This window comes from Mobula hypostoma, chromosome 2, assembly GCF_963921235.1.
Source record: "Mobula hypostoma chromosome 2, sMobHyp1.1, whole genome shotgun sequence".
NCBI classification, from domain to species: domain Eukaryota; kingdom Metazoa; phylum Chordata; class Chondrichthyes; order Myliobatiformes; family Myliobatidae; genus Mobula; species Mobula hypostoma.
Genome location: NC_086098.1, coordinates 114,633,259 through 114,657,546, shown reverse-complemented (window position 1 = coordinate 114,657,546; position 24,288 = coordinate 114,633,259). Strand labels below are relative to the sequence as shown.

The 24,288-nt window shown below is 41.6% G+C and overlaps 1 long non-coding RNA gene and 1 pseudogene across 2 annotated transcripts; one reads left to right on the top strand and one right to left on the bottom strand.

The window, feature by feature from the left end:
- Positions 1-14,031: 14,031 nt before the first annotated feature.
- Positions 14,032-22,988, bottom strand: LOC134359298 (uncharacterized). 2 transcript variants are annotated; one of them, XR_010021082.1, is made up of 3 exons: positions 22,908-22,988; positions 21,659-21,756; positions 14,032-17,389 (listed from the first exon to the last, which is right to left on the bottom strand). It is a non-coding gene; the product is annotated as an uncharacterized LOC134359298 (long non-coding RNA). The 2 variants fall into 2 exon arrangements; XR_010021081.1 differs by having other exon boundaries at positions 22,818-22,965.
- On the top strand, positions 18,452-21,077 carry LOC134337729 (interleukin-22 receptor subunit alpha-2-like; annotated as a pseudogene).
- Positions 22,989-24,288: the final 1,300 nt, after the last annotated feature.

Below are 24,288 nucleotides of genomic sequence, written 5' to 3'. Positions count from 1 at the left end.
ACTGCTGGAGTCAGTTATCAAGGATGTGATAACAGCACATTTGGAAAGCGGTGAAATGATCGGACAAAGTCAGCATGGATTTGTGAAAGGAAAATCATGTCTGACGAATCTCATAGAATTTTTTGAGGATGTAACTAGTAGAGTGGATAGGGGAGAACCAGTGGATGTGGTATATTTGGATTTTCAAAAGGCTTTTGACAAGGTCCCACATAGGAGATTAGTGTGCAAACTTAAAGCACACGGTATTGGGGGTAAGGTATTGGTGTGGGTGGAGAATTGGTTAGCAGACAGGAAGCAAAGAGTGGGAATAAACGGGACCTTTTCAGAATGGCAGGCGGTGACTAGTGGGGTACCGCAAGGCTCAGTGCTGGGACCCCAGTTGTTTACAATATATATTAATGACTTGGATGAGGGAATTAAATGCAGCATCTCCAAGTTTGCGGATGACACGAAGCTGGGTGGCAGTGTTAACAGTGAGGAGGATGCTAAGAGGATGCAGGGTGACTTGGATAGGTTGGGTGAGTGGGCAAACTCATGGCAGATGCAATTTAATGTGGATAAATGTGAAGTTATCCACTTTGGTGGCAAAAATAGGAAAACAGATTATTATCTGAATGGTGGCCGATTAGGAAAAGGGGAGGTGCAACAAGACCTGGGTGTCATTATACACCAGTCATTGAAAGTGGGCATGCAGGTACAGCAGGCGGTGAAAAAGGCGAATGGTATGCTGGCATTTATAGCGAGAGGATTCGAGTACAGGAGCAGGGAGGTACTACTGCAGTTGTACAAGGCCTTGGTGAGACCACACCTGGAGTATTGTGTGCAGTTTTGGTCCCCTAATCTGAGGAAAGACATCTTTGCCATAGAGGGAGTACAAAGAAGGTTCACCAGATTGATTCCTGGGATGGCAGGTCTTTCATATGAAGAAAGACTGGATGAACTGGGCTTGTACTCATTGGAATTTAGAAGATTGAGGGGGGATCTGATTGAAACGTATAAGATCCTAAAGGGATTGGACAGGCTAGATGCGGGAAGATTGTTCCCGATGTTGGGGAGGTCTAGAACGAGGGGTCACAGTTTGAGGATAGAGGGGAAGCCTTTTAGGACCGAGGTTAGGAAAAACTTCTTCACACAGAGAGTGGTGAATCTGTGGAATTCTCTGCCACAGCAAACTGTTGAGGCCAGTTCATTAGCTATGTTTAAAAGGAAGTTAGATATGGCCCTTGTGGCTACAGGGGTCAGGGGGTATGGAGGGAAGGCTGGGTTCTGAGTTGGATGATCAGCCATGATCATAATAAATGGCGGTGCAGGCTCGAAGGGCCGAATGGCCTACTCCTGCACCTATTTTCTATGTTTCTATGTTTCTATAAGTTCTTGTACTAGTTGGCCATTCTTGATTGTGGTCCCTAAAGCCAGAAGAAATCCTGTTTGTCTCCATAAGTTTCCAAAATCATGAACAACTTCAAAAGCATATCAAGATCAGTGTAGATATTAGTCTTCCTTCTGCCAACTTAAAGGCGTCAGTGAAAGCTTTTAGTTCTGCCCGTCGTCCTGGCACCAGGAGCCATGCTTCCTGATGCCAGCACTTTAATTTCAGAAACAACTGCCCATCAATCAATGAGGAGCAGTTTCAGGTTTGATAAAGGCATCTATTCGGAATACTATTGTACTAGCTCAGTCTTCATCATCAGAGACTTCCATGTCTGACGGTAACAGTCTGACTGGATTCGATGGGCTCACCGTTAAACCATGATATTAGGTGCCTGAAGAACAGTAGACCACCTGGACAACCGAGGCCCTATTCATAGTCAGTAAAGTGTGTACAGAGTGCAGACATCGAACATTTAAAACCTGATTCAGCCATGACTGCTAGATAGATTGCCTGCACTGCTCGTAAATACGGGCCCATCCTGATGCTACACTATCTAATTTAGCAGAGTAACAACACACAGAATATGGTATGTCTCCATGTTCTTGAGCTAAGACTGCCATCATATAGCCATGTTTCTCATTGACATACAGAGTAACTGGTCTACCCTTACTGGGGATTCCTAATGCAGGTGCAGTACACAATGTCACTTTTAAAGGTCCAAACACTTCCAGTTGTTCTTCATTATGAGTCACAGGATCATCAAAATATTAATAGATTGTAACCAAATACCAAATAGGTTGATCCATCAACCAAACAGATCACAAATAGATTGTACAACCACTATTTTCACTAGGTACTACAGTAGATTGTCGTGCGACCAACCTAGATTGTAACCAAATAGGTTAGGACTAAGTAGATTTTAACCAATATTTTCACAGCTGTTTTCCTTTTTAAAGAGGCTCACAGCAGTCCACAATCCTGATTTCCATCCAGTATTCAAAGCCAGAACTTACTAGAACTTTTCTTTCAGACAACAAAGGAAGCTCTTACCCATTTTGTTGCATGTTAAAAAATCATTCCTCTGTTTTCAATTGTAACAAATTCTAAACTTCATAATATCTTTGCCAACTACGCCACTTGATGGATTTTGGTGTTTAAATCCAAGGTTCTTTTAGAAGATAAGAACGAGGCATAAAACTTGTTGCTTCACAATCATTTTATTAAGAGTTGATAGAACAAAGGAAACAGGAGCAGAAGGCTTATAGGCAACAGACTAAGAAGATTAAGATGACATGGCTTTCTGCTTAGTTATTTTATACCCATAGAGATAAGAAAAGCTTAGCTAAGATGGCGCCGGTAACCGGCGACTTCACGCGTGCTCTCCCGAACAAACTGCCCTCTCCACTATCCTATACCCGAGTAGAAAACTTCATTTTAATTTATAGATAAAAATTAATCAGTTAGAAAGCACTTCATCAATACTGCAGTAAAAATTGACCAATGAGAAAAAATATTTATTCACTAATGCAGCACAAAGAAGCTTCCAAAATTATACTTTGTATAACAATTAGAGGCATAATAAACCATGATGCATATAAAGGCTACTTAAACTACAGGCAAATAATTAATTGTTGAACTGCAAAGAAAATGACAATTAAACAATTGGATCCAGCAAGTTCAAGAGTTGGAAGGTTATGTTAGAGCTTTACAAAACTCTGATTAGGCTGCATTCAATTCTGGTTACTCCATCATAGGAAGGATGTGGAAGATTTGGAGACGAAAAAGAAGAGGTTTCTCAGGATGCTCTCTGGCTTGTGCTATAAGGAGAGTTTGAACAACTTGAGTTGTTTTCTCTGGACTGGTAGTGACTGAGGGGAGACCTGATAGAAGTTTATAAGATTTTGAAGGGGCATAGACCGAGCAGAAAGTTGGCAACTTTTTCCCATGGTCAAAATATACAGTACTAGAGGGTATGCATTTAAGGTGAGAGGGAGTTAGTTCTAAGGAGATATGTGGGGCAAGTTTTTTTTCACACAGCGAGGAATATGCTGCCAGTTGGTAGTGGGAGGGAAACATGACCGAGGTGCTAAGATGGATTGCAGAATCAGAATCAGGTTTATTGTCACTGGCATGTGTCAGGAAATTTATTAATTTGCAGAGAATGAGGGAATGTGGACCCTGTGAAGGCATAAGGGATTAGTTTAGTTTGGCATTTCAGTTGGTGTGTCAGAAAAGGATGGGCTGGAGGGCCGGCTCCTGTGCAGACTGCTCCCTGCTGTAAATAAGTCTGAAAGAAAGGATGGTTGGGGCAGGTTAATCAGCATGCTGGGCTTATTTCAAAACAATAAGGGCAGGACAATATAACATTCAGGGCACCAGGTCACACCAACATTACAGGATTCAGTTGTTTCGATATGATAGAGGAGGATATAAAAGAGGTGTGAGAGTTGTTTCTTGCTGACTAAGATTCCCATCCAAGCTAGTCCCTTTTACTGGCATTTGGCACATATCCCTTGAAACCTGTCCTACCCATGCACTCTTAAATGTCTTCTAACTGTCTTTCGAAGTGTTTCTTCTTCTGTGTACTTTCTTGTAAAAGTTGTAAAAACTTTTCTTGTGAATGCTACTTATATAACGCTGTTTCTGTGATGCTACTTAGTAAGCTTTTCATTACACATGCACACATGTACCGTACTTGTGCAGATGACAATAAACTCGACTTGGAAATATTATTATACCTGCCTCAATCACTGTTTTTGTAGGGCAAATGACTGAAATGACAAGATGGTGGTCGGGCTGCACCAGGAGTACGGTGTTCAGTTCTGGTCACCCTGTTATAGGAAAGATACTGTTAAGCTGGAAAGATTTCAGTGAATCTTTTATAGGGAGGTTGGACTTGATTCCTTGGAGTGTAGGAGGTTGAATGGTGATCTGATAGAGATGTCTAAAATCCTGAGGGGCATAGGCAGGGTGAATGCACAGTCTTTTTCCCAGTCAAAGGGAGTCATAGGTTTCCGGAGAGAAGGGAAAGATTTAAAGTGGACCTGAGGGGAAAGCTCTTTACACAGGAGTGGTGATATCAAACGAGCTGCAAACAAAGTGTTGAGTTACTGTAAGAGTAAGGAAGTTATGCTACAGCTGTATGAAGCTTTAGTCAAACGGCACGTGAAGTATTTTGTTCTGTTCTGCTTGCCCCATTATAAGAAGGACATAGAGTTTCTGGAGATGGTACAGAAGAGGTTTACAAGGATTAGGGTGCATGAGATACAAGGAAGGTCTGGACAAACTTGGTTTGTTCTCACTAGAGTATTCGAGGCTGAGCGAAGACCTGATAGAGGTTTTCAAAATGATGACAGTCAGAATCTTTTTCCTCAGTGTAGAAACATCAAATACCCAGAGAATATGCTTTTAAGATTAGAGAGAGAAAATTTAATAACAATTTGAGGGGTAAGTTTTTTCAAGCAGAATGGTTGGCACCTGAAATGGTTTACTGGGGCAGTAGTGGAAACAGACTTTTAGATAGACGCATGAAAATGAAGAGAATAGATGAATATGGACAATATTCAGGAGATTTAATATAAATTGGTAGCAAGGTGGGCCAAATGGCATGTTCAGTGCTGTACTGTCCTTTGTTCAGAACTATAGATGGAGTATGGGGTGTCAGGGAGGGGTAGCACCTCTGGTGGGGGAACATGTCACGTCCTTTTCAAAGCAGTTAGCCCACCTTTGGTCCCCACCTGGCACTCAGCTCTTACCTGTGGCTCCTCGTAACTGTTTGCATGTGACAGTGGCCATAACCCAGGCAACGGTTTCGACAAGCCGGCTAAGCCAGGTGAGGGTAGCCGACGGGTCTCAAACCCTTGGTGAGATAGGGAGTTGTCTATCCCAGCATGTGAAGACAGACTCAGGTGGATTGAGCGGACGAGACCAATGGAAGGCCCAACGGTCAAGAAGGCGGTCTCTGCAAGCATCGTGGAACATGTAGAGCAGGACAAGACACAGAAGACGTCCTGGTCATCCACTGCACCTGGTCTCATCTCCAGCCATCTCGACTCTGTCTTGCCACTGGATCCAGATGGGAATTGGGAAGAGAGAGTGAGGCTGACGCTGCGCAATTCCCCCTCACTTAAATCCAAATCATGCGTTAGTCTCGACACCATCAATGGTGTCGAGGTCTTCATCGACGATGACGATGGACGAACAATAAAGACGATGAAAGATTTCTAGTTGAATTCTCTATATCTCTTTCATCCTTAATGTTTCCGAAAAGCTTCTTCATGAGGAGGAACCAAAGGTCCCTGGTAACCTGGTTGATGTTGATTACATCTCCGCAGCAGTTGATGTAATTTTATCGCCCTGCTCTTGCAGCCCCGGGCAGTATGCGATTTGGCTGCTATGTTTCTGACATGACTGTTCCTCATTAGATGTTCAGCACTAGGGCATCTCCTGATGTTCAGCAAAGTAGCGGTTTTATAAATGTTTTCTTTGAATAGGCTACCACTATTAGTTCCTTAAGATTGTTATAGCCAGCGGTGGTAATGGGGACAAGCTCCCACTCTCTACATATTAAATGCTCCCAATGGCGTGAGCCTCAAATAGCCTCTGACAACCAAGTCCAGCTCCTGGTCTTCATGTGTGGCCTAGCTACTAAGCCCGGCCAGAACCGTTTCTACTGACAGGACAAGGAGCAAAGATGGATTACTGGCGCCTTAAAGCCAGTCGCTTTGGGCAGATAGGCCGTGTTACTGTGGTTGGCAGCTGAGCTAGGAGAAGGAAAACTCTGATCTCAAACGTCCGCTGCCTTGCGGCTATACTCACTCATGAGGGAGGCTTCAGGAGTAAAACCCAAGGGAAAAGTCCAGAACTGGAGTCCCTAAGGCCTACATTGAGTGCAACGCTGACTGGCAACTCCTGTAACACTACTGGTACCAAACTGTATCGGTCTCTGCCATTCCTTTGGGTTCATCAGATGCGTCGGAGGGAGAGCTTGCTACATGGGCAACAGCTTGCTCTCCATATGGTACTGCCCAGGCCTGCCTATCTAGACAGCTAGGACACAACATCCATGGTGACTGTGACCAACCGAGGCTGCCACTTAAATAAAAAATTCTTAAATTTTCATTGCCATCATTAATAGAGAAGCAGTAAGCAAATGACAGAGTCTTTTTGATGTGTACTTTGGACTGTGTAATATGTGCAGAACAAAGCACACATTGAAGAAGCAACATGCTGGAATCTGCTTTAGTATATTGTGTAAATGTGTGCTAAGTTTTTGTTCAAAGTTCAAAGTGAATGTATCATCTAAGTATGTATACCATGCTCATCCCTGAGACTCAGCTTCTTACAGGCACCCACAGGAAAACAAAAAAATACAATAGAATCCACGAAAAATCAAAAACTGACAAACATCCAGTGTACAAAAGAGGACAAACTGTGCAAATAATAACAAGTGTAATCAGACAATACTGAGAACAAGAGCTGCAGAGGCTGTAGAGTCAGTTCAGTACTGAGACGATTGATGCCGGTGCAGGAGCCCAGTGCTGTTCTGGAAACTGATGGTGAGGGAACCAAGACTCCGGCACCTCCTGCTCCATGGTAGTAGTGAAAAGAGAGGGAGATGGGTTAAATGCAGGTAGACGGGATGGGTTTAGGGGTGTGGGGGGTGGAGATATTGTCTGGCACGGAGTAGTGGTGCTGAACACCAATTTGTTTTCCATTCTCCGGCCTCGACACTTCAATCTGGCTTGAAGCCCACCCCAATGCTTTCTCTTCTGACGATGACTGAACTTCATCGTGTCGTAACTTCATTCCTGAGTGCAAAATTCATCAAAGTCTTCAGTACATTATAACATTAACAGGGATTACTGATCCTGATTCAGAACTAAACTTGTTTTGGGAAATTGCTCAATATTTATGTTACAGAATGTTAAATCACAAGATGATAAAATGGAAGTGATGTAGGAGGGAGAGGACCCAATGAAGGGTTTTGGCACGAATTGTCGACTGTTTATTCCTCTCCATAGATGCTGCCCGATCTGCCGAGTTCCTCCAACACTTTGTGCGTATCACTCCAGATTTCCAGCATCTGCAGAACCTCTTATGTTTACAGGAGGGGACAACCCAGGATGTCCACTGAAGATTTCCCTCTACGTACATTGGTATCGTAATTATGAATCATATTTATGAATGATCCGCCCACCAGCAGTCATATTATGGGAGGGGCAAGAAGCTCAATTGTGGATATTTCTTCTTTAGAAAGAAAGAAGCCACTTTCCAGCAGCTTTTGACCAAATAATAAGAGCCTCTGCTTTTGTAATGGACACAGAATGATAGTATGGTTACATCACAGGTGCACACTGTGTTCACCAGCTCGCTACCAGTGCAACCCTCTAGTCCCTGTCGTTCACCTTCTCTTTGTAACATGGTAAACCTTTTCTCACATGGTTTACAGTCAATTCCCTCTTGAAGGCCACAAGGGAACCCAACCCATCACCTCTGCAGACCGTACATTCCAGATTCTAACCATGTGCTAAGTAAAAATGGTTTTTCTCAATAGGTTATTACTTTTCTAACTTTTAGGAAAAGACACAGGAGCTTAACAGACCAGAGCACCAATCTCAAGAACAGCTTCTTCCCCACAGCTTTCAGCCTTCTGAACCAATCACCTCTTTCATATCCCCTTCCCAGTGGTGCTGCCATGTTCCCAGACCCCTGACCCTTCTGTTATTGTCATGCTTTTTGCACTATAGTACTGTACACTGTACTGTTGTGTTGTTGTTTTATTTCTGGTTTATGTATTATTTATTATTTATGTATAATGAGTGAATATGCATACTGTTCACTGGTGGCATTTTTCACAATTACATTGCACCTGGTATACTTGACGATAAACCCAGCAGGTCCTGATTCTCATACAGGGCGTGACTGGTGATTATGAGACAAATCCTACCAGTAGGTGGCAATATTGTCTTTAGGTAAACCAATTTGAACCTTAACCGTAAACCATGCCCTTAAGCACAGAAGGCCGGAAGTTTAATTTAACCCGCACTGCAATCTATAGATGCTGTCAGCAAGTTACCATTTGAGAACCACTTCCTCAATGGTGCTTTGCTTGGGGAAATCCAGAATTAAAACCCAGTGTCCATATTCTCATGAACCTTTCTGAATGAAGGGGGGAACTATTAGGACAGTTGGAGACCCTTAGCTCTGCTGCAGTCCAGACAAGTGCTTCCTCATAGGCCCACTCACTTCAGTTCAGCCGAAAGAACTGCGGAGAGAGGCAGGAACTTAAACTAATTGGGAGAATTATACCCATTGGCAAGAACTGTCAATCTTAAATAAAACCGCTGTATTCAATTTCTGGCAACTTTTCACTCCGTCAGCTACTGTTGAATATTTATAGTTAAGCACCTAAGAAGATTGATTTGAATCATATAATCAACATTGACCTTATAATTAACATGCACTGCAAACTGGCATTAAAAATAAGAAAAGATTACAAATGCTTTAAATCTAATCTGCCAAGCTACATCCAGACTAGACTAGATAAATCCATAACCAAAGCTTTTTCTCTTTGTTTTGACCCTCTATCCACACTGAAACAGTGTTTTCCTCCCCTGAAAACGGAGCTTTTCTAAAACACTCACCAGAGTGTTTAAATCTGAAAACGCCCATTGGGTGTTGTCGTGTGTACAGGGTAACCGGAGGTTTTAAAAAAACTGTTGTCCCTTTCATTGGTGAAAAGACTACGGCTGCAGGAAATGTTTCCAGGGTGACCCCTCTGTGGGAGTGGGGAAGATGTTGGTGGGGCTACTGGGGGGGGGGGGTCTGTGTGTCCGTATGTGCAGTTATTGTAGTGGCTGTGAGGCTGGTATTGTGGCGGTGAAAAGTACTGGTGGTGGGGGGGGGGGAGCCATCATATTCCTCATCATTGCAAATCCCTCTGCAACAGAGTTAGTCAGTTTTTCAATGTTCGTCGTCAGCCGGGTCATACTGTCCATGAACTCCTTGTTGGTTGCCTCCATACGCTCCAGTATTTGATTTTTAGTTTTAAGTCCTCCTGCACGAGAGCCAACAGCTGTCCGTCGTTTGGCAAGTTCCTTTTAAGTTTTTCTAGTCTGTAACTGGACAAATGTGCACTAAGTATACCGTTTCCTCTTCGCTTGTTTTCTGTAGATGTGTCCTGCGCATGCCCAGTAGGAGGAGATTCGCCCAAATACCCGTTTTAATGTGGATGGAGGTATTTTCAAAAACGCCTGGTGTGGACGCCTATCGTTTTTATGCGAAACCGACGTTTTCAAAATTATCCAGTCTAGTGTGGACGTAGTCTCAGGTTCAGATATTGTCTGAATTGACCGAGCTCTGAGACAATTCTAAGCCGATCTTATCTCTAACACTTGAGAACAAAGTGGTATAAGCTATGTGTCTGGTTCTGGAAATGCGCAGCTGATGTGCACATACAAATGATAGAAAAGAACCACCAGAATGGTGAAAATCAATGGGTGGAAATGATACTTAATCCTATAGATGTATCAGAAAGATTGGTTGTATAAACCAGGCTTCTACTCCGTTCTGTTGGGAATGGAGTCGTTTGATCTGAATTTGCGAAGCTTTTATTATGAATAGATCTATGGAGATGTATTGCATGGAAACAGACCACTCTACCCATCACATTCAAGCCAGCCAGTGGGAGCCCACCCACACTAAAGCCCTCTCCCAACACTTAGCCCATACCTTGCAATGGATAAGCAACTCGAGTCCTCACTTCTTAAATGCCAGCAAGTCCTTCCAGCAGTACGTTTTAGGCACTCGTCATCCTCTGGGTGAAGAAAGTCTCCCTCATATCCCCTCTGAGTTTCTTCCCTCTTATATATGCCCTCTTGTTATGTCTCCCTCTGGTTAAGGGGAAAGTTTCCTGCAGAGAGGTTTGACTAACTTGGATTGTTTTCTCAAGAATTTTAAAGGCTTGTAAAGTAATGAGAAACATAATTGTGGTAGATAGTCAGAGACTTTTTCCCCAGGGTCTAATTATAGAGGGCGTAGCTTTAAGGTGAGAGTGGGAAAGTTTAAAAAAATGTGTATGGGGCAAGTTATTTACACAGAGTGTGGATGCCCAAAACGCATTGCTAGGGGTGGAGTTTAAGAAGCCACTAGATAGGCATAGCAACATGCAAAGAAAGGAGAGATATGGATCATGTGCAGGCAGATAACTCATTTAATTTGCCACCAGGTCAGCACAGGTATTGTGGGCTGAAAGACATGTTCCTGTGCTGTATTTTCCAAGTTCTAGATTTTGTTTTTATGCACCCTGTCATTTATATCTCTCAATCATGACTCCTCTGCTTCAAGGAAAGCAAATCTAGCTTCTCCAGTCTCTCCTCCTAACTGGAATACTCTATTCCAGGCAATATTCTGTTGATTCTCCCCTGCAGCCTCTCTAGAGCTATCACATCCTTCCTATACTCCACCAGTCTAAAGTCATGAGTAAAATTAGGATACTGTAACTTTAGAACTTTTGCTCTACAATCGTCTTGGAGGGCGAGAATGGAGCAATTGATGGAGGCTTTGGGTGGCTATTTCGTGTCGGTCTTCACAGTGGAGGACACGTCTAACATGCTGAAGAGAGATGATATGGATGTGATGGGAGGTGAGGACCTCGATACAATAGCTATCACTAAAGCAGTAGTGCTGAGCAAATTTGTGGGCCTAAAGATAGACAAGTCCCCTGGTCCTTATGGAATACATCCCAGGGTACTGAAAGAAATGGCAGAGGTTATAATTGAGGCTTTGGTGATAACTTACCAAAAAATTCTCTGGAGTCTGGGCAGGTCCTGATGGATTGGAAGAAGGCGAATGTCACGCCACTGTTTAAAAGAAGATGTAGGCAAAAGGCAGGTAACTACAAGTCGGTTGGTTTAACATCCGTAGTTGGAAAAATGCTTGAAACTATCATTAAAGAAGAAATAGTGAGGCATTTGGAAAGAAATGGATCCATCAGGCAGATGAAGCATGGATTCTGCAAAGGCAGGTCCTGTTTGACAAACTTACCGGGGTTGTTTGAGGATATAGTGAGTGTAGTGGATAGAGGGGAACAGATGGACACTATATACTTGGATTTCCAGAAGGCTTTTAATAAGGTGCCACATAAAAGACTTATCCATAAGATATGGATGTATAGAGTTGAGGGTGATGTATTAGCATGGATAGAGGATTGGTTAACAAATAGAAAGCAGAGGGTTAGGGTACATGCGTGTTAACTCTTAGTTGGCAATCAGTGGTGGGTGGTGTGCCACAGGGGTCAGTGCTGGGCCTGCAACTGTTCACGATATACATTAATGATCTGGAAGAGGGGGCCGAGTGTAGTGTATCTAAGTTTGCCGATGATACTAAATTGAGCAGAAAAGCAAATTGTGCAGAGGATATGGAGAGTCTGCAGAGAGATATAGATAAGTTATGTGAGTGGGCAAGGGTCTGACAAATGGAGTACAATGTTGGTAAATGTAAGGTCTTCCACTTTGGAAGAAAAAATGGAAGATCAGATTATTATTTAAATAGTAGAAGATTGCAGCATGCTGCTGTGCAGAAGGACTTAGGAGTGCTTGTGCATGAATCACAAAAGGTTAGTTTGCATGTGCAGTAAGCTATCAAGAAGGCAAATGAAATGTTGAACTTCATTGCTAGAGGGATTGAATTTAAGATCAGGGAGGTTATGCTGCAACTGTACAGGGTACTGGTGAGGCTGCACCTGGAGTACTGCATGCAGTTCAGGTCTCCTGACTTGAGGAAGGATATACTACTGGTTTTGGAGGCAGTGCAGAGGAGGTTCATCTAGTTGATTCCAAAGATGAGGAGGTTAGACTATGAGGAGAGATTGAGTTGCCTGGGACTGTACTTGCTGGAATTCAGAAGAATGAGAGGAGATCTTATAGAAACATATAAAATTATGAAAGGGGTAGATAAGATAGAGGCAGGAAAGTTCTTTCCACTGGTAGGTGAGACTAGAACAAGGGGACATAGCCTCAAGATTTGGGGGACTAAATTTAGGATGGAGTTGAGGAGGAACTGCTTTTCCCAAAGAGTGGTGAATCTGTGGAATTCTCTGCCCAATGAGGCACTGGAGGCTACCTCAGCAAATATACTTAAGACAAGTTTGGATAGATTTTTGCATAGAAGGAGAATTAAGGGTTATGGGGAAAAGGCAGGTAGGTGTAGATGAGTCCATGGTCAATCGGCTATGATCTTATTGAATGGTGAGGCAGGCTTGATGGGCCAGATGGCCTACTCCTGCTCCTATTTTTTATGTTCTTATGGACTCATAGTCCTTTGACCCAACATGCGTCTGTAAACCATTGTATTTATTGACCTACATTTGGTCTGTAGCCATCTTTGTCTTGACAATTCGAATGCTCATCAAAAAGCTACATAAACATTGCACCCGCATCTGCCATCTCCTCAGGCCATGCATTCTGAAGTCCAACTACTCTGTGAAAAAAAATCCCCTTTGTAGCTCCTATAAGCCTCCAGCCTCTCACCTATGATTTCTTATTTTACACACCCTCACCTTGATGGAAAGCATTCTTACCATCCACCCTATCTATCCCCATCATAATTCTTTATATCTCTATCATCCTTCTCCACTGTAGGAGAACAAATCCAACCTACCCAAATTCTCCTTATAACTGAAATGCTGCACTCCAGGCATCGTTCTGGAAAAACTCCTGTGCACTTCTCCTTCCTGTAGTGTAGCAAACACATCCTTCACACAATGTTCACCAATGCTTTATAATGCAATACAATGTCCTGTCTCATATTCTCTGCCATGGCTGATGAAGGCAAGGATCCTCCATGCCTCCTTCATCACCTTTTGCTGCCACTTTTGGGGATTAATGGATTTGCACTCCAGGGTTCCACTATTTATCAACAATACCAGGATCCTACAATTTATTGTTTATGTCCTACCCTTCCTTGGTCTTCCAAATGATTCACTTTGCATTTACTGGGATTAAACTTGATCTATGGATCAAATTTCCAGCTGATCCATCTCATGTTGTAGCCTCCTTGTTACGCAGAATACCACAAGTTCTTTTTCTGTAGAAGGTGAGTTAACTGAAATTGTTAGGGCTGACTCTCAGCCACTCTTCACATTTGCCATCCAGTCTAACCTCAGCGGCGTTTACTTTTATCATCCGTGGATATCATCTTAAGCCCCAGAGCTCAGGTTTGCAGTTGCCCCTCAAAGCAGCCGGGCCTCTGCTGGCTGAACTTGAGACCCTGATATCTCCTTAACAGCTGTTTTTTGTCAAACACTTTGCCACTATTTCTAAATTCTCTGATTATTAAAGACAAATCTTAATATTCTACAACTGAGTCCATTTCCAGCAAATACATTACTTATTAATTTGAATGAGACATTAAAACCCCATCATAGTCAATGCTATTTGGATATAACCTGTTACGTACCCCGTAACTGGGTTGCCAAACCAGCAGAAATGGATCACTCAGTTGGAGTCTGGATTACTAGAACTAAGGAAGTTTTATTAAAGAAATAAGCAACACAAGCAAAAGGATAATAAAATGCAACAGTTCAGCAATGATAAACACACATGTACACAGAATTAGGATAACAGGATCAATCAAGCTCTATCATCGTCTAGGGGTAAATGACCAGTTTCAAAGTGACGCAAAGTTCAGTTCAATTGAATTCAGTTCAGTTCGCAGTAATCACTGCCGTGGGAGATGGACAGTGGGGGGGAAGGAGAGAGAGAGCAAAATGAATGAATATTCAAACGGCTTCCACACACAGACCTTCGATATTCTTCGCAGTCAGCTTTTGGGCGAGCCCTTTGTGATGTCTTCTGAGGTCACCGACTGTGACCCCTCCGTTTCCAGATACAATTATTTCTCTGTGGTGAACCTGGCACCCAGGCAAGGGCGGACACACACCAGGTTCCCGCTGATCGTGCCTTTCCACCCTGTGCGTCTATGGCTTGGTCCCGCGATCCGCCTTCCAAAACTTCCCACTGACTTGTGGGAGATGCACCGCTTTCAGGGTCTCGTTACCTCGAGGTGTCGTGTGTCTTGCCTTAGCGAACCTGTCCCTTTTTATCCCCTTGATGGGGTATCGCCTGTCCATCACTTCAAACAGTTCAGGGTTCAAAGGGGGAGCCGATCTTGACAGCTCTTCTTCCGTTAAACTCTCCCGTCCCTTCATTAACATCTCCAAATGCTGCTCCATTGTTTTCCTTATCTCTCTCTCTCCTGAAGACAGGTGGCAGACCAACTGCTGATCCCACTGGTGCCAGCACAGGACAGCTAACATCGTAATCTATGTGTATTCTCGTCACGAACCTTAGAACCTGACCTGAAGGATTAAATACCCAGTGTTGGAAAGTGGGACTGGGCTGAAAAACATGCATCACGACAAGCCCATAGACCATGGCCAACGGCTAACTCCTAAAGTGCTGTACATTTTTGGTTCTCTGTCCAGAACTACGGGGAGGTAGGAAGTGGTTTTGCTTGAATAAATCCCAACTACCAAGGGGGAACTTTCTTTTATTTAAACATTCTTTAAATTACATAGTTTCATTTCTGCTTTTCTATCTGATAAAAGCCATTTCAAAGTTGTTAGTGGAGGAAGCAAGATGGGAAGATTCTCCATTCAGCTGTTGGTGCTACTGAGTTTCTCACACCTAGTTTGTTCTTTAGTTTCTGGTAAGCAAATCGAGTGACATTTTCATTAATGTCTGTTGAAATACTGAGTCCTAGGAAACCTCCATGGTGAAGTGTTCACTGGAGTTTGGTTTTGCCAGTGGCTTAGATTGGCGTGAACTTACTCGCTTGAGGTGAACTTATCTGGCCACTGTTACCACAGGTGAGGTTTAAAAATAGTCTGTACAAATGGGCCATGATTTTCCATTAGTTGAATTCCCCCAGTGCGTTGCTTAGTTGTCAAAAGCACATGAAATCGGAAAAATTACTTAGTTAACCAGCTCTGGCTGTACAAAGGACATGATAAAGGTCAGACCAAATCAGGTCCTGATGAAGGGTCTTGACCCAAAATATCGACTGTTCATTCCTCTCCATAGATGCTGGCTGAGCTGCTGAGTTCCTCCAGCATTTTGGGTGTGGGTGGGCGGGTGAGTGCGTGTGTGTGTTGCTTAAAATTTCCAGCATCTACAGAACCACTTGTGTTTATTTAAATAAATGTGTTTTTCTATCATGTCTCCACTGACCCACAAGCATGGATTGGAACAATCCCAGGTCCTTACACAAACATCCTGCCCTATAAACTGGAAGACGAAAACACTTTCTGGAGTATCTGGAGTAGAGTGAGGCTCCATATGAATTACAGGACTAGATCAGATGCTCCCTGTTTTTTTGAATCATGATTTTGGAGTTTTCCCTTGAGAGTTTTATTAATCCATCAGATTGGACCCAAGAACCATCAGACTTCAAGGCTGTGAAGCTCCTGGAATCTTGAGGGTTGAGGTGGGTTGTTAAGAAAGTTGCTCCTCTGTTTGCTTTGAACTTCAGTTTATTATTTTTTTCTAGCTCCCATTTTTTTTTCAATGGAAATTTGGAGAATGTGTTATAAAGTACTAACATACTATTGGGTAACATTAACATTGTCATAAGCATGCATGTAACATTTTTCCTGCAAGCATTGTCATATGAAGAGCTCTGGGCTGGTATTCACTAGAATTCAGAAGAATGAGGGGTGACCGCATTAAAACTTATTGAATGGTGAAAGGCCTTGATAGCGTGGATGTGGGTGGAGAGGATGTTTCCTATGGTGGGAGAGTCTAGGACCAGAGGACACAGCAGATAGAGGGGCATCCTTTTAGAATGGAGATGAGGAGGGATTTTTTTTAACCAGAGAGTGGTGAATCTGGGAATTCTTTGCCACAGGCAGCTGTGGAGGCCAAGTCTTTATGCATATTAAAGGCAGAGGTTGACAGAGTCTTGATTGGCATGAAGGGATACTGGGAGAAAGCAGGAGATTGCGGCTGAGAGGAAAAGTGGGTCATCCCTGATGAAATGGTGGAGCAGACTTGATGGGCCAAATGGCCTAATTCTGCTCCTATATCTTATGATCTTACTAATGTGCCTTTAAAGAACACGTAACAAACAAGACGCTAAATAAGTAAAACCAATCTTTTAACATTTAGTGTTTGTTAAATAAATAGTATATATATATTGATGATTGACCTTTCTATCAAAGCAAAATTTTAGTGAGAAATTTCTGTTACCCGATCTCTGGTAATATTAAACACAAGAGATTCTGCATACACTGAAAGTTCTTGTGTAGATGCTTGTTTTTGCTGCTCTGGTGATACTTAACAAGTTTATTCAATATAATCTCCCAAGTAACATGTTCCTAATTATTCTCACTTCTGTCTTACATAGTATAAATTATTACAATTACAAAGTTATGGAGTTTGACAGAAGTTCGAAGTGCAGGAGAGTCAAGCTATATGAGAAGGTGGGGGGATGTGTGGGGAAACTAGTTTTGAGGCCAAGACTGGAACATCCATGACCTTACTGATTAAACAGACTCATATTTCTTATATTTTAAGAATAACTGTGTAACTTGTTTGTAAAAAACTGTGGATTGTGTAACACAGTAAAATGTTTAAAGAAGAAGACAAGCTTAATCTATCATCACCATTGGTGGTCTGCTCTGCCATTCAAGGTGTATGAATCCTGATGAGTTTGTGGGATTTCAAATGCACATAGATAGACTAAGAATAGGCACAGCCTTCGAGTAGCAAGGTACAGATCACCAGCCAAAAGACTCGTAAAGTGCAATTGATGACAAAGATTCACAAAACATAAAATGACATTTCCTAGGCAATTTGGGAGATCAACAAAACAACGGAAAATAGCTATAAATCTTGTATTAGCATACGTACTCTTTAACTGTCTCATCATTTAACATATTCAGTTCTCATCTTGTCTTCAGGTCATATTCCAGAGCCACGACAGGTGAACTTCAAGTCTACTGACGTCTTCAATGTTCTACAATGGCAGAAAGGCAGCTGCTATAAGAAGAACACAGTTTACATCGTGCAATACAAAATGTTTGTTTCTATCACTGAGGTAATAGAAGAGTTTGAAAGTATGTTTTGAGAAGGTAGCCAGAAAAGCTGGGAAGTACAAAATACGAAATATAAAAGGACCCTTACACCAATAGAGTCTATAAGCAATCAAACTGGGTAGATGATGTTAGCCAATTACTGGGGTCTCAAAAAGAGGAATGGGCGTTACGTAGAGATATTGAGGATGAAACCTGTGGGAATATTATAGGAGTTGATGGATACTGGAGAGATCCTGTACAAAAATTTCATCCATATTAATCTAGCACCAGATAAAATATTGATTCAAGTGATTGAATACATTCTTTAGAAAATCTTGCATGATGATAACCTAATAAAAATCAGCCAGGAAAACTAGGAAGGTGAAGATGTCTGTTGACCAGTATCCTACATTTTTGTCAGGAAGTGATACATCATATAGGTAATGGAAAGCCCGAAGGCTTGGGGTAGCTAATCTTCTAAAAGCAGTTAAAACATTAAATCTGTTCCCCTTTCCTCATGCCACCATGCCAGCTGACTGTTTGCAGTATCTTATATTTTTATAGTCTTTCAAAAGTCATATCTGAGATTAGAGAAGTGAGGTTTGAGGAAGGACCGGACAAATTGAATTTCTGATTTATAGAGATGTGAACAAGATAAAAAGCAATTGGAAATGTCTTCAATCTGAACCATTCATTTGCTCAAGAGAGCACAGGATCAAATAAATAAATTGCACATTATAGGGCTGATATTCTGCAGTGAGTAAAATTTATCAATGGGTAGCAATCATTTAAGAAATAGCTAGGAAGCTGATAGGAAAATGGGATAAGATTTCTCTAAATGAATGAGGAGAACAGCTTTCATTGTTTTTGTTCAGCTTTTTAATACTTGCAGCAGATTCATCATTTAAATATTTTTATAATCTAATGCTGAGGTAATGAAAAGTAATATTCTCACTGATACCATACACACTGGGGGTAATTTTAAGCCACATTTTTGTGCCATAATGGATGAAGCAGTTAGAGATCGGTCAACTGCTGAATTATCAATCAAGTTATTACAATATATTCGGTCTTGATGCTTCTTCAGTGAGAGACCCTCATTCAGTCATGGAACAATCCGCAGCATTTAACTCAGTATTTCTGCCCTGACCAGCTAATTTATTCCACTTCCTCTGTTCACTAACCTCTCAGAATTCAACATCGTTGAGAGCAAATATCAAAAAAAAGACACCAAATCTGTATGCATTCAATGAACCCCCAAAGTTGATTTGGTTCTGTTCTCTCTGAAACAAGGTTTTATTCGTTGCTATTTCAAACCTTTCTTAATCTGCTAAAATGCCAATAATCCAATTGATTCATACCCTATTTGATTCACCAGCACCTGAATCAGAGCAAATTTTTCTATTGTAGGTATGGAGGAAGCAGTGGAATAATAAGACAGAATGATGGAAGATTAGTCAGACATTTTGTGACCTCACACAAGAGACAAAACGTTTCATAGAGCCGCACTTTGCTAAAGTTCAAGCCCAAACAGCCAGCAGCCAATCAAACTGGGCCATGAGTGAAAGAATTATACCTTTTTGGGAAAGTGAGTAATTTCATTAATATGCTGACAACTTACACTAAGTATTTCTGATGGATGAATCATGGGGGAACTAATGCCGGAATTGATCGTTGCCATTTAGCATATCTAATGTGGTGCATTAGAATTTATAGGCCAGTGTCTGTAAGAGCCACAACTCAGTTGGGGTTATCATTTGTGCACGCTGTGACAGAGGTGGGGTGTAAACTAAAATCAACTATGGAACGAGAGTGAAAGCCTATCCTGGACAGAAAACTGGTTTGACTGCACCAATGCGAGAAAAGCTGCAGATGCTGGAAGCATCTCCAGTCTCCAATCCTGATGAAGGGTCTCGGCTTGAAACGTCGGCTCTTTTCTATAGATGCTGCCTGGCCTGCTGAGCTCCTCCAGCACTTTGTGTGTGTTGCCGTTGACTGCACCAATTCTGGTTTTAATTTGCTTTTATAAATCCTAAAACTAATCCAGAGAAGGATCAACACACCAGCCAGTCATTTAGAAAAACATAGGCTTGTCTCCATTGTACTTTGTAAGCGTTAGATAAAATAAATTGCTTTTAGAAACTCCATACAGTTTGCTGCTGAATCTTTGGAAAGTCTCAATAAATAAAATGGGACCTCTGCCTTTCTGCTACCATTATGATAATTATATTGAACAAGAATTCATGTGTGGTTTGAATCATGTAAGATGTATTTGATTACAATCATCTGTTTTCACTTTATGCCATATTTTGTCTCATCATTAGCTGCCATTGGTCCACCAAGGATTAAACTCATATCCCAGGCAAGATCAATGCTGGTGAAACTGCTCACTCCATGATCACCTTTCAGAAGTAAAAATGGCTCCTGGATTACCTTGGAGAAAATATACAATGACCTTGAATATCTGGTAGAGGTTTCAGGCAACCGGGTAGACAATGTAAGATTAAAGCTATGTCCATATGGTAGGAGTGCACCAACAATTCTGTTAAAGGAATGTCTGTGATACTGGCATTCCAGTGTCTAAATCTCTGCCATGAAGCAGCTATCACTTTTTAATTCCCTTGAGAGTGGCTTCATCTGATACACTGTGTGGAAGCAAAGGATTTGTTGGACAGAACCAGTGTGTCAAAAAAGCATGGCCTAGGATCAGAGAGCATACGATTGTGTTGTAGGAATGACATACTGCCAGTTTACAAATTCCTGACTTCTTATTCTGTTATATTAGTGCAGGAAAGTGGGTACAAGTTTGGTCATGATCTTACTGAATGGAGGGGTCAGCATGAGGCCTTCAATTTTTGTGTTCCAGCCTGACCATTTCAAGAGGCTAGCATGGCCCCTTCTGAGGCTAACTTACCCCCTCCTGACACAGGACCATCAAGTTGTAAATGTATTCACATCTCTGACCTTATATTCACTGTGCCCCTCCAAAAGCTGTCAATTTTACTGCTCCTGGCAGATATGTGAGCTGGAAGAAAACAAAGGGTGTCATGGTAGTGTGACGGTTGGCGTGATACTATATAGCTCAGGGCGTCGGAGTTTGGTGTTCGGTCCCGGCGTCCCCTGTAGGGAGTCTGTACGCTCTCCCCATGGAACCTGTGGGTTTTCTCTGGGTGCTCCAGTTTTCTCCCACAATCTGAAGATGTACAGTACCAGTTAGTAAGTTAATCGGTCATTGTAAATTGTCCTGTGATTAGGTTAGGGCTGAACCGGGGGTTGCTGGGCTATGCGGCTCGAGGGGCCAGGAGGCCCTATTCTGTGCTGTACTTTGAAATAAATAAATAAATAAAATTATCCATTTCAATGGAAAGAACTAGTGGAAGTGAAACAACTACTTATAACAGTAAGCGGAAATTAAACACAACAAATATATAGTTTTGTAGATCTTCATGTTTATTTGCAGTTTTGTGACAAAATTGGAAAGGGGAACTGTTCTATCAGTTATACTCTGCTATAGCTGTGAATTAGTTTGATTGTGGGACATTCTGATGACAGCCTGAGAAGTACTTTCCTTCACAACTGAATAATTTGTCATGCTTGTGTTTCATTTCAGTGATCTCGACCATTACGTAAAATTCTTCGATGAAATCTGTTGCTGGAACTCAGGAAATACCAATGTACAATTTGTAAATTTTTGACGGGCAAGGATACTAAGGCTATAGAACCGAGGTTGGAAGGATGGACAGATCAGCTATAATTCAATCAAATGGCACAGTAAGCAAAAAAGGGGGTGGGGTAGGGGTGAATGTTCTAAATCCAGTTCCTTTGCTCTAACGGTGTAGTGATAGGTTCAGAAATTAACATACTGTAATAATGCATGGCAGGGAAAAAGTTCTACCTTAAGCCAATCTGTAAGTGTCAGTACAAGAGACTGATAGAGGAAGACACACAACGTTTATTGATTCCGATAGAGTCTCTGCAAGATATATATGTAATATAGGGTCAGTCATCCATCACTAAAGTAAAACAAAGCATTTCCCAGACAGGGAGCCGGAGAACAAAGATGGGATGGCAATTCGTACAAGAACGAGAGTGGGGATCTTGGCGCACTTTTCAAATGACACACAACTTCTTATCTTGTACAGAGATCTGAATTGTACATGGTGACAGGTATCACCTTAAACATACGGAACCCGAAACAAAAAATGACTTACTGTGTATGTGCCCAGATTAAGATCTCCATTTTCAGCAAAGCCAGTGAATATAGCAGAAAGAAATGTGTGACAACATTTCAGGGTAAGTCATAGAACATCTAAATGGCAAGAAAATAAGATTTAGCATAATTTTTTTGGACTGGTTGGGTGTTTTTTTTTCCTTTTAACTTAATATAGTGCGGGCATCAATAGTCATTTTGCTTTGTAAAACACTCAGCAATTTATTTCAATTTATCTGCACTCTCAATCCTTTTCTGACAGCGATGATACTAATTGCTTTGAATTTGCCACTTTCATTGTCTATATCAAAGTTATGACAGGAGGTCAGGAAACATCTGTGAAAATTCTACCCTCAGTTTCTATTAGCAGGCTCTGATTTATGAAACAATTGCTCTTTTTCATTGCTCTCTAATCTAATTAATGGGTTAGTGCAACAAAGTGAAAACTTCTGTTTACTGCCCAGACATCCAATAAGAAGTCGTAATCGGAAGGTAATGTGGAGGAGGACTGGCTTAATATACTTTTATCAACTTTATGATCAAACCCACAAAGGAATAAATTGAAAATTGTTTACAAATTCTTATCAACAAAGGAAATGTACTGGCAACAGCTGAAGTTCAGTTCAGTTATATTTAATATTAGTTTACTGGAAAAGTCTGTATTTTAACCAAAGTACCTGTATTGAAATTTAATTTATAGATGACCATTTTGACTGTGCTACAGATGAAGTGGAGCAGAGGCCTTTTGTCAAGGTTTATACTTCCAATAGTCAATTAGACATAGTGGATTTAAAAGTAATGTACACAATAAAATTAAATTTGAAGCATTTCATCCCATGACTAATATATTTACAAGAAGTGTTTATTCAACAGTTTCATCTCATGGTTCATTCAGAAGCACACTCGATTAATTTCGGGCCCACTTCCTATTCTTCAGGCTACCAATAACTCTGCTTCAGAATGGATCCAATTTCTTTTCTATCCCTATCGCCAAGCACGATCCCTGGTAATAATTTACCACTGCTTTTTCAGGATTCTGCCCATTGCCAATTTAGTGGGGACAGCTTTTATTCACTAGTTGCTGGCAGTCAGTATTGATTAGAATCTTAATAGGATTAACCACAAGAGCAAGTGAGAGGTTAGATATTTACAGCACGTACTGTAAGACTCCAGACTCCTCAAAATCTTTCCAGTGGCACAGCAGCAGAGTGTAACACTATTAAAACACCAGCAACCGGGTTCAAACCCACCACTGTCTGTAATGAGTTCGTGTCTCCTCCCCGTGAGGGGTTTACTCCAGATGCTCCAGTTTCAGTTTCTTCCCATCTTCTGCAGGGTATCAGGTTAATTGGTCACAGGGTATCAGGTTAACTGGTCACAGAGTGTTAGGTTAATTGGTTACTCATTTCCATAGATGCTGCCTGGCCTGCCAAGTTCCTCCAGCATTTTGTGTGTTTTGCTTTGGATTTCCTGCATTTGCAAATTTTCATCTTTGCCCTCTTGTTTGATCACCTGCTAGCTCTGCCTGTTTGCTTTCAGTAACTGTTTCTCAAGAACACTCAATTCTCTTTGTTCGCCATCGCCTCCCAAGTCCAGCACAAGTTAAGGTGCCATTTTCTTTCCCTCTCTGTAGTGGAATCCTCATTGTAAGGCTTTGTCTTGCCCACTTGCTCTTGGCGTTTCTCTGCATTTTCTAAACAATTCACAGTCCACCTAGTTCAGTGTCTTCAGCAAACTCGTTCTTCCTTCCAATATTATATAGATTCAAGATTATTTTAATGTTATTTCCAGTACACGTGTAAAGGAGAACAAAATAATTGTTTATCTGGATCTGAAGCAGCACAATAAGATAAAAGAACACAGTAATTAAAAAACAATAAATGTAAATACATAATACATTGATTAATTGTATGTCTGTAAAGTGATGTTAGGTACAAGAGTGGTTGTCCATAAGATGACTGACAGGAAATGATAAAGTAGCAGTGGTTGGGGTGTGGATTAGTGGGAGGAGGTGTTGATCAGCCTTACTGCTGGGGAAAAATGACTGTTTTTGAGTCTGGTGATCCTGGCATGGATGTTACGTAACCTCCTATCGTAAGATACATTACGATTAGTTGAGACCCAGAATGTAGAATTTAGAATTTACTTTATTTCTTGCATCCAAGGGAGTAAAGATTTTTATGTCGCGTCTCCATTGCAATGTACAAGCATTAAAGAGGGGAAATGTGGGAGGGTATTGCCCAAACACTAAGACTGTACTGATAATTGTTTTGTGTACATGTGTGTACAGTCAGATACACAATCAGATCAATGTACAGTCAGATACACAATCAGAACAGTGCATAGTCAGGTACACAATCAGATCAGTGTACAGTCAGACGCTCAATCAGATCAATGTACAGCCAGACACACAATCAGAACAGTGCATAGTCAGGTACACAATCAGATCAGTGTACAGTCAGACACTCAACCAGATCAGTGTACAGTAAGATGCACAATCAGATCAATGTACAGTCAGATACGCAATCAGATCAGTGTACAGTCAGACGCACAATCAGATCAATGTAGAGTTAGATACACAATCAGATCAGTGTACAGTAAGACACACAATCAGATCCATGTACAGTCAGA